Source organism: Hipposideros armiger, unplaced genomic scaffold, assembly GCF_001890085.2.
Source record: "Hipposideros armiger isolate ML-2016 unplaced genomic scaffold, ASM189008v1 scaffold_115, whole genome shotgun sequence".
Classification (NCBI taxonomy): Eukaryota; Metazoa; Chordata; class Mammalia; order Chiroptera; family Hipposideridae; genus Hipposideros; species Hipposideros armiger.
The window spans coordinates 1,857,239-1,863,238 of record NW_017731465.1 but is presented as its reverse complement, the minus strand read 5'-3'; the positions used below and the strand labels follow the sequence as shown (position 1 = coordinate 1,863,238).

General features: G+C 39.4%; 1 long non-coding RNA gene across 3 annotated transcripts in view; it reads right to left on the bottom strand.

Moving 5' to 3' along the window:
- The window catches only part of LOC109385435 (uncharacterized), a 336,203-nt gene that overhangs the window by 112,377 nt on the left and 217,826 nt on the right, over window positions 1–6,000 (bottom strand). The window contains exon 4 of one of the 3 annotated variants that reach the window (XR_002124621.1): window positions 1,635–1,669. The exons of the other annotated variants lie outside the window; for them this stretch is intronic. This is a non-coding gene — a long non-coding RNA (uncharacterized LOC109385435). Of the gene's footprint in view, window positions 1–1,634; window positions 1,670–6,000 lie in introns of those variants that run through there. 3 annotated transcript variants of the gene reach the window in all.

Sequence of the window (6,000 nt, the reverse complement as noted above, 5' to 3'; positions counted from 1 at the left end):
CTCTCTCTCTCTCTCTCTCTCTCTCTCTCTCTCTCTCTCTCTCTCTCTCTCTCTCTCTCCGGGATTGTGGGTGATCGTCTCCCATGTTTGGATGCTTGGATGATCAGTCTCAGGCTGCGGTGTTTGGCAGAAATCAGTGATTTTTCAGAACGTTGGAAGTTGCCCACGACTGGCACTAGTGTATTTTTTGTCACTTCAAAGCACTTATGGACAGTCCTTTGCTTTTCCATACAAGAGTAAGCTTAGGGGGCCGGCAGAGTGGGGTGTTGGTTAAGAGCTGGCTTGGGACGCCAGAGGGCCCCGGTTCAGATCTCACATATGAGGGCCTGTGACACTACCCTCCACAGCTAAGATGCTGAACAACAGCTCAACCTGGAGCTGGGCTGCCGTGAGTCGCCAGATGGCATAGGCTGCAGCCCCTGCTGCAGTGGGTTGCCATGGGCTACTGTGTGTAGCCAGCAGCCACCGTGAGCGGCCGTCCAGAAGCTGGCGACTGATCTGCCTCACCTGGGAAGAGTGCAATGATGGTGCCAACTTGGGCCAGTGAAGCAGTGTCCTCCACAACTAGACTGAAGAACAAAAAGGACAGCAACTTGTCTGTTCCCCTTCCCCAGTTCCCCAGAGCTGTTCCCATCCCCCAATTCCCCAATAAAAATCTTTAACAAAAAGAGTGAGCTTAGGAATGCTTTGCTTCATGCTAGGCCAGGCTGCCTGCAGATATAGACCCTTTCCCTTGCTGCCTTATTGCCAGTTATATTAAATACAGTATATGACAAGAGTTTATTAATACTGTACTGAAGTCAAGATCCGTGTGAGTGTATACAATGGCCCCCATGCATGAAAAGGTTGAAAAGAAAGGTGGTAAGAAGAAGGAGATGATTATGGTGGAAGTTAAGAAGGAAATCATTGACAAGTATGAATGAGGTATGCGAGTGGCCAAAATTGCAAGATTTTATAAGAAGTCTACGTTGACCATTTGCACAATATTAAAGAAAAAGGAAGAAATAAGGGGGATAGATGCCTTAGGAGAACACAAAGCAACAGCCACGTGTTCTGTAAAATGTAGAAAAGTTGCTTCTGGTTTGGATAAACGAGAAGCAACTAGCAGGTGATACTGTGACTGAGAGCTTTATCTGCGAGAAGGCAAAGGCCTTGTATACCGAGCTCCTAAGTAAACTGCTAGTTGAGTCAACAGAAAACGAAGAAGTCTTCAAGGCAAGCAGGGGATGTTTGATAACTTTAAGAGAAGTGGCATCCACAGTGTTGTGAGGCACGGAGAGGCTGCGAGTTCAGATGCTAAGGCAGCTGAGGCGTTTGTTACCGAGTTCCAGAAGCTCACAGTTTCCGAGTGTTACCTGCCAGAGCAAGTTTTTAACTGTGATGAGACAGGGCTTTTTTGGAAAAAGATGCCAAAGAGGACCTACATTACAGAAGAAGAGAATGCAATGCCCAGTCACAAGCCCATGAAAGACTGTCTCACTCTCGTTTTGTGCTACTGCAAGCGGGGGTTTCAAAGTCAAGCTCCTGCTCATGTATCATTCTGAGAATCCATGAGCTTTCAAGAAATGCAAGGTGCAGAATAGCCAGTTAAACATTATGTGGAGGTCCAACAGCAAGGCTTGGGTCACTCGTATCTTGTTCATTGAGTGGATCAATGAGATCTTCAGTCCTGCAGTGAAGAAATACCTTTTAGAAAAGATTCTGCCACTCAAAGCCTTGTTGTTTATAGATAACGCTCCTGCTCATCCTCCAGGTTTTGAGGATGACTTACTGGAGGAATTCGAGTTCACTAAGGTCAAGTTCCCTCCTCCCAACACCACTCCAATCCTCTAACCCATGGATCAGCAGGTCATTTTGAACTTTAAAAAGCTTTACACCAAAGCACTATTTCAGCGATGCTTCAAGGTGACCAAAGGAACAAACCTTACCCTCCAAGAGTTTTGGAAAAATCATTTCCCCATCGTTAACTGCCTCAAGATTATCGATAAAGCCTGGAATTGGGTCACCAAAAGAACCCTTAATTCTGCTTGGAGAAAACTGAGGCCTGATTACATTCTTGGGCATGACTTAGAGGGGCTTGCTCAGTAACAGGAGCCGCCAGTTGTCAATGAAATTGTGTCCTTGGGGAAGACCATCAGACTGGAGGTGAATGAGGACGACATTCAAGAGCTGGTGGAGGAACATGGCCAGGAGCTGACTATCGACAAACTGACGGATCTGCATCGCGAGCAACAGCAAGAGGTTATGGAGGAGATCCCGTCTGCAGAGGAGGAGGAGAAAAAGGCGGAGGAACCCATCACTTCAAGTGAGATTAGGGAGATGCGTAAAATGTGGAAAACAGTGCAAAATTTTGTAGAAAAACACCACCCGAATATGGCTGTAACAGTGCGAGCGATGAATCTATTTAACGACAATGCAATGTCACATTTCCGCGAAATCCTCAAAAGGAGGCAAAAGCATGTGTCATTGGATAGGTTCCTTGTTAAAGTTGCACAAAAAGAAAAAGATTCTGTTGAGCCAATAGACAGCAGTGATTCCATTAGTGACAGTGACAGACATCCTACATGATAACCCTCCTCACTCTTGTCTCCTCACACCAGCCATGAAGGTTTTCAAAGGTAAGTGCAGTTTAATTTATTTTTCTTTATATTTTGTATTTTGTTTATCATTTTGTATTATATTATGAATCATCTGAGTTTCCCTTATTTCTTATGGGGAAATTCACTTTGATATACAGGTGCTTTGGATTACAAGCATGTTTGTGGAACAAATTATGCTCGCAAACCAAGGTTTTACTCTATATATATATATATATATATATATATATATATATATATATATATTACTTTTAAACATGAAAACACATTTGTAATGTTTATTACTTTCAAGGGTTTCTACAGGGTTGTCCTGCTTTTACTTGAAAATTCTGAGCTCCTTCATTACAAAGATACAAGCTCCTGTGTTATTTTTCATTCACTCAGCATCTATCAGCCTGGCACAGGGAACAACAAATATTTGCTGAATTGTGTGTTATTGTTGAAGACTATTGTGCCTGTGCCAAAACTTCTGTCAACATTTCCAAATGGCTCTGGTCAAAATTGAAAAGGGAATATGTGCAGTTGCTAACTTTCTGAGAATTACTCAGAAAGTTAGGCAGAGCCAGTATGAATCAGACACTGAATGCTATCCACAGACTAATGTAAAATCACTAATAGACTGTTGAGAAATTAAAAGCAATGGAAGTTCAGAGAAGAATAAACAGACAATAATGACAGCATAAATTGTTGAAAAAAGAAACTATTAACTTACTATTGGATTAAACAAAAAAAGAGCCGACTCTCCCAGAAGATAGCAAGAGGTGTTACAAAATGGAATATATTTGTATAGTATATTCAGTAACTGGAATATGCAGATGGTAAGCTTATTCAAATCTTACAGGGGAAAAAGGGATAGCATTAGGGTAACTAACAAAAGACATGAGCTGTGATTTTGCTAGCTCCCTTTTTTTCCTAGAACATTTCTTTGGTTTTTCAAACTTATGACAGAAAGGATTTGGATATATTTCCATTACAATTTGGCAGTTGACAGAGGTGTCAGTCACATGTTAGCGCATACAAGTAGAGTTGATTGATGTAAGTAGTAAATCCTGGCTGGTGGCAAAATTTCAGCTAATAAAACAATGACTAAGACACAGAAGGAGAGAAAAGGCCTCATACATGATCTGATTAGAAGTGGAGTGGGAAGGGCCAGTCGAGTGGCTCAGTTGGTTAAGAGCTCGTACAAGAGTTTGAGCTCTGAGCAACAGTGGTTCGAGTCCTGCCCGAGCTTAGTTGCTGCTGAACTGCCAACAGTTGGCAGGATGGCTCAGCTATAAAAAATTAAAAAAAAAAAGAAGTGGAGTGGGAAAGGGCAGATAGGCAGACTTGGAAATATGAAGAAGGAAGGAAGGAAGGAAAATGGAAATTCAGACTTTGGGTAAGAGGGTTAGGGGATGGAATAATTTTTCTATTTGTTTTATTTATAATAATACATTTAACACTTATAAAAATTATAATAGAATCACTCGCTTCAATCAATGCTTCAAAGATTCTCAGCATCAAAAACTATGAAACCATCCCATTTGCAAAGCCATCTGGGCATGATCATAGTTTAAGGCTGAAGTTCCCCTTCCATGTGTTGAGCAGTGTGAAAAAGGAATGCTCTTGTTAGAGCTCTAGTCCATCTCCAACCTCTGCAAGTCTAAGCAGTTGTATCGGTCTTGAGGAGTTGTTTTTTTTCTTTTTTCCTTTTTGTCCTCTTATTTTTTAAGATGTTGTATATTTTTATGTCTATATCCTGAAATGATTCCCTAAAAGTCAGAAACAAGGGAAAAGCCTCTTGTGGGATGGTCCACACACTCAGCTGCTTTACATTAACTGTGAATAACGTGCCTTTCAATGCAATTAGGCTAGTGAGGTGCATCTGGAGAAGACGGGGCCACCTTGTAACCACATTATCTAATCTCTGCTAGTTGGTCAATTGGTTTGACCTTTGATTTTGATGGCTGATGGGCACAAAGTCTTCCCTGGCTCAGCAGTCAGCTTTCCCGAATATGATGCTTTGACCAGTATTTCAAAACTAATTAAATATTAAATAAAAAGGAAGTCTTTCTAGAAATTATGGAGACTTGCTATTAATAAGTACTGTACTTTATGAGAATTAAATTGTAGAGACATTTTTTCCTGTTAATATATATGAATTTTCAGAATTTTTTTCATATCTTTGATAATTTTGGAACTAAGAGCTAAATTTCAAAACAATAAAATTTGATCTGCTGCAGTATTATAGAAATAGAAAAAAAAAGACAAAAATTGACATACTCAAGGAGACAGGTTTTCTAAAAGCAAATGAAACTATTCGCACTTGCCTATTTAGGGTGAGGATGTTTTTAAGGAATTGGTTTGGTCTCTTTCAGCTCTCTATATAAAGGGGTCTAATTATTTCAGACTGTCCTTCGTAAATCAACACAAGCATGAAGCGTACAATACGCAGTCCGATGCAGGTGTCAAAGCCAACATCAATAGGTGATTACCCCATTTTTAGCATTTCCTTCCTCGAAGAATTAGAAGGAGAGTGCTTATTTTTCTAGAGCGCTTAAATACAACTTAATTCAGAGAAGCCTGTGACTACGTGTTGGCAAGCTAATGTTTTGACAAGGAATAAATCAGTGCATGTGGACACCCGTGAAGCATGAATCTCCTCAATAAAACATTTCCTCAAAATATGTCTTTAAAAGCAATGTGTCTGTCATAATTCCTGGGCCAAATGTTTAATGAACAGTTCATCTAAACACTACTGTCAAGAGAGAATGTTATTGGTTGTCAGCTTTCCACATGTAAGTGATTAATAAAGCGACAAATTCAAGATCAAAGCTCTCAAGGCCTAGGATAGGCTTAGCAGTAACTGTGTAAGATATGGATTTTGAGCAGGGATAGTACCTCCATATCTGATCAGGTGAATATCCTATCCAAAATTTAATCTGCTCACTCCATTCTGTCAACATACTGCCTAAAATATTTGAGGATAACATTTGGAAATTATATGATGGTATCTCACCATCTTGCCTGGATTAAAATAGAAGATAATTCAAATGTGCATTAACCAGGAATTCAGGGCTAATTGCTGATCCTGAATCAGAAATTATGGCAATTTATTATTTTTAACTTATAAATAGAAATACATATATATATATATATATATATATATTCCTATTTATTGCACTAAATACTTTTTAAGTAAATAGAAACATTTTATTCTTTGACTATATGAAATTTCATGAAAAGTGAAACCTCAGAGGTTGTCAAGAAAATGTTAATATTCCTTTGATAAGAATAACAATATTTTTTGCAAATGTTCAAGTGGACAAGTTCCCAATTTTGAACACTATTATTTAACTTTATTAAGTAGTAACTAACTGTAAATAATTTGAAAATGTGGCTTTGAATTCAAAGCATTTTCCAA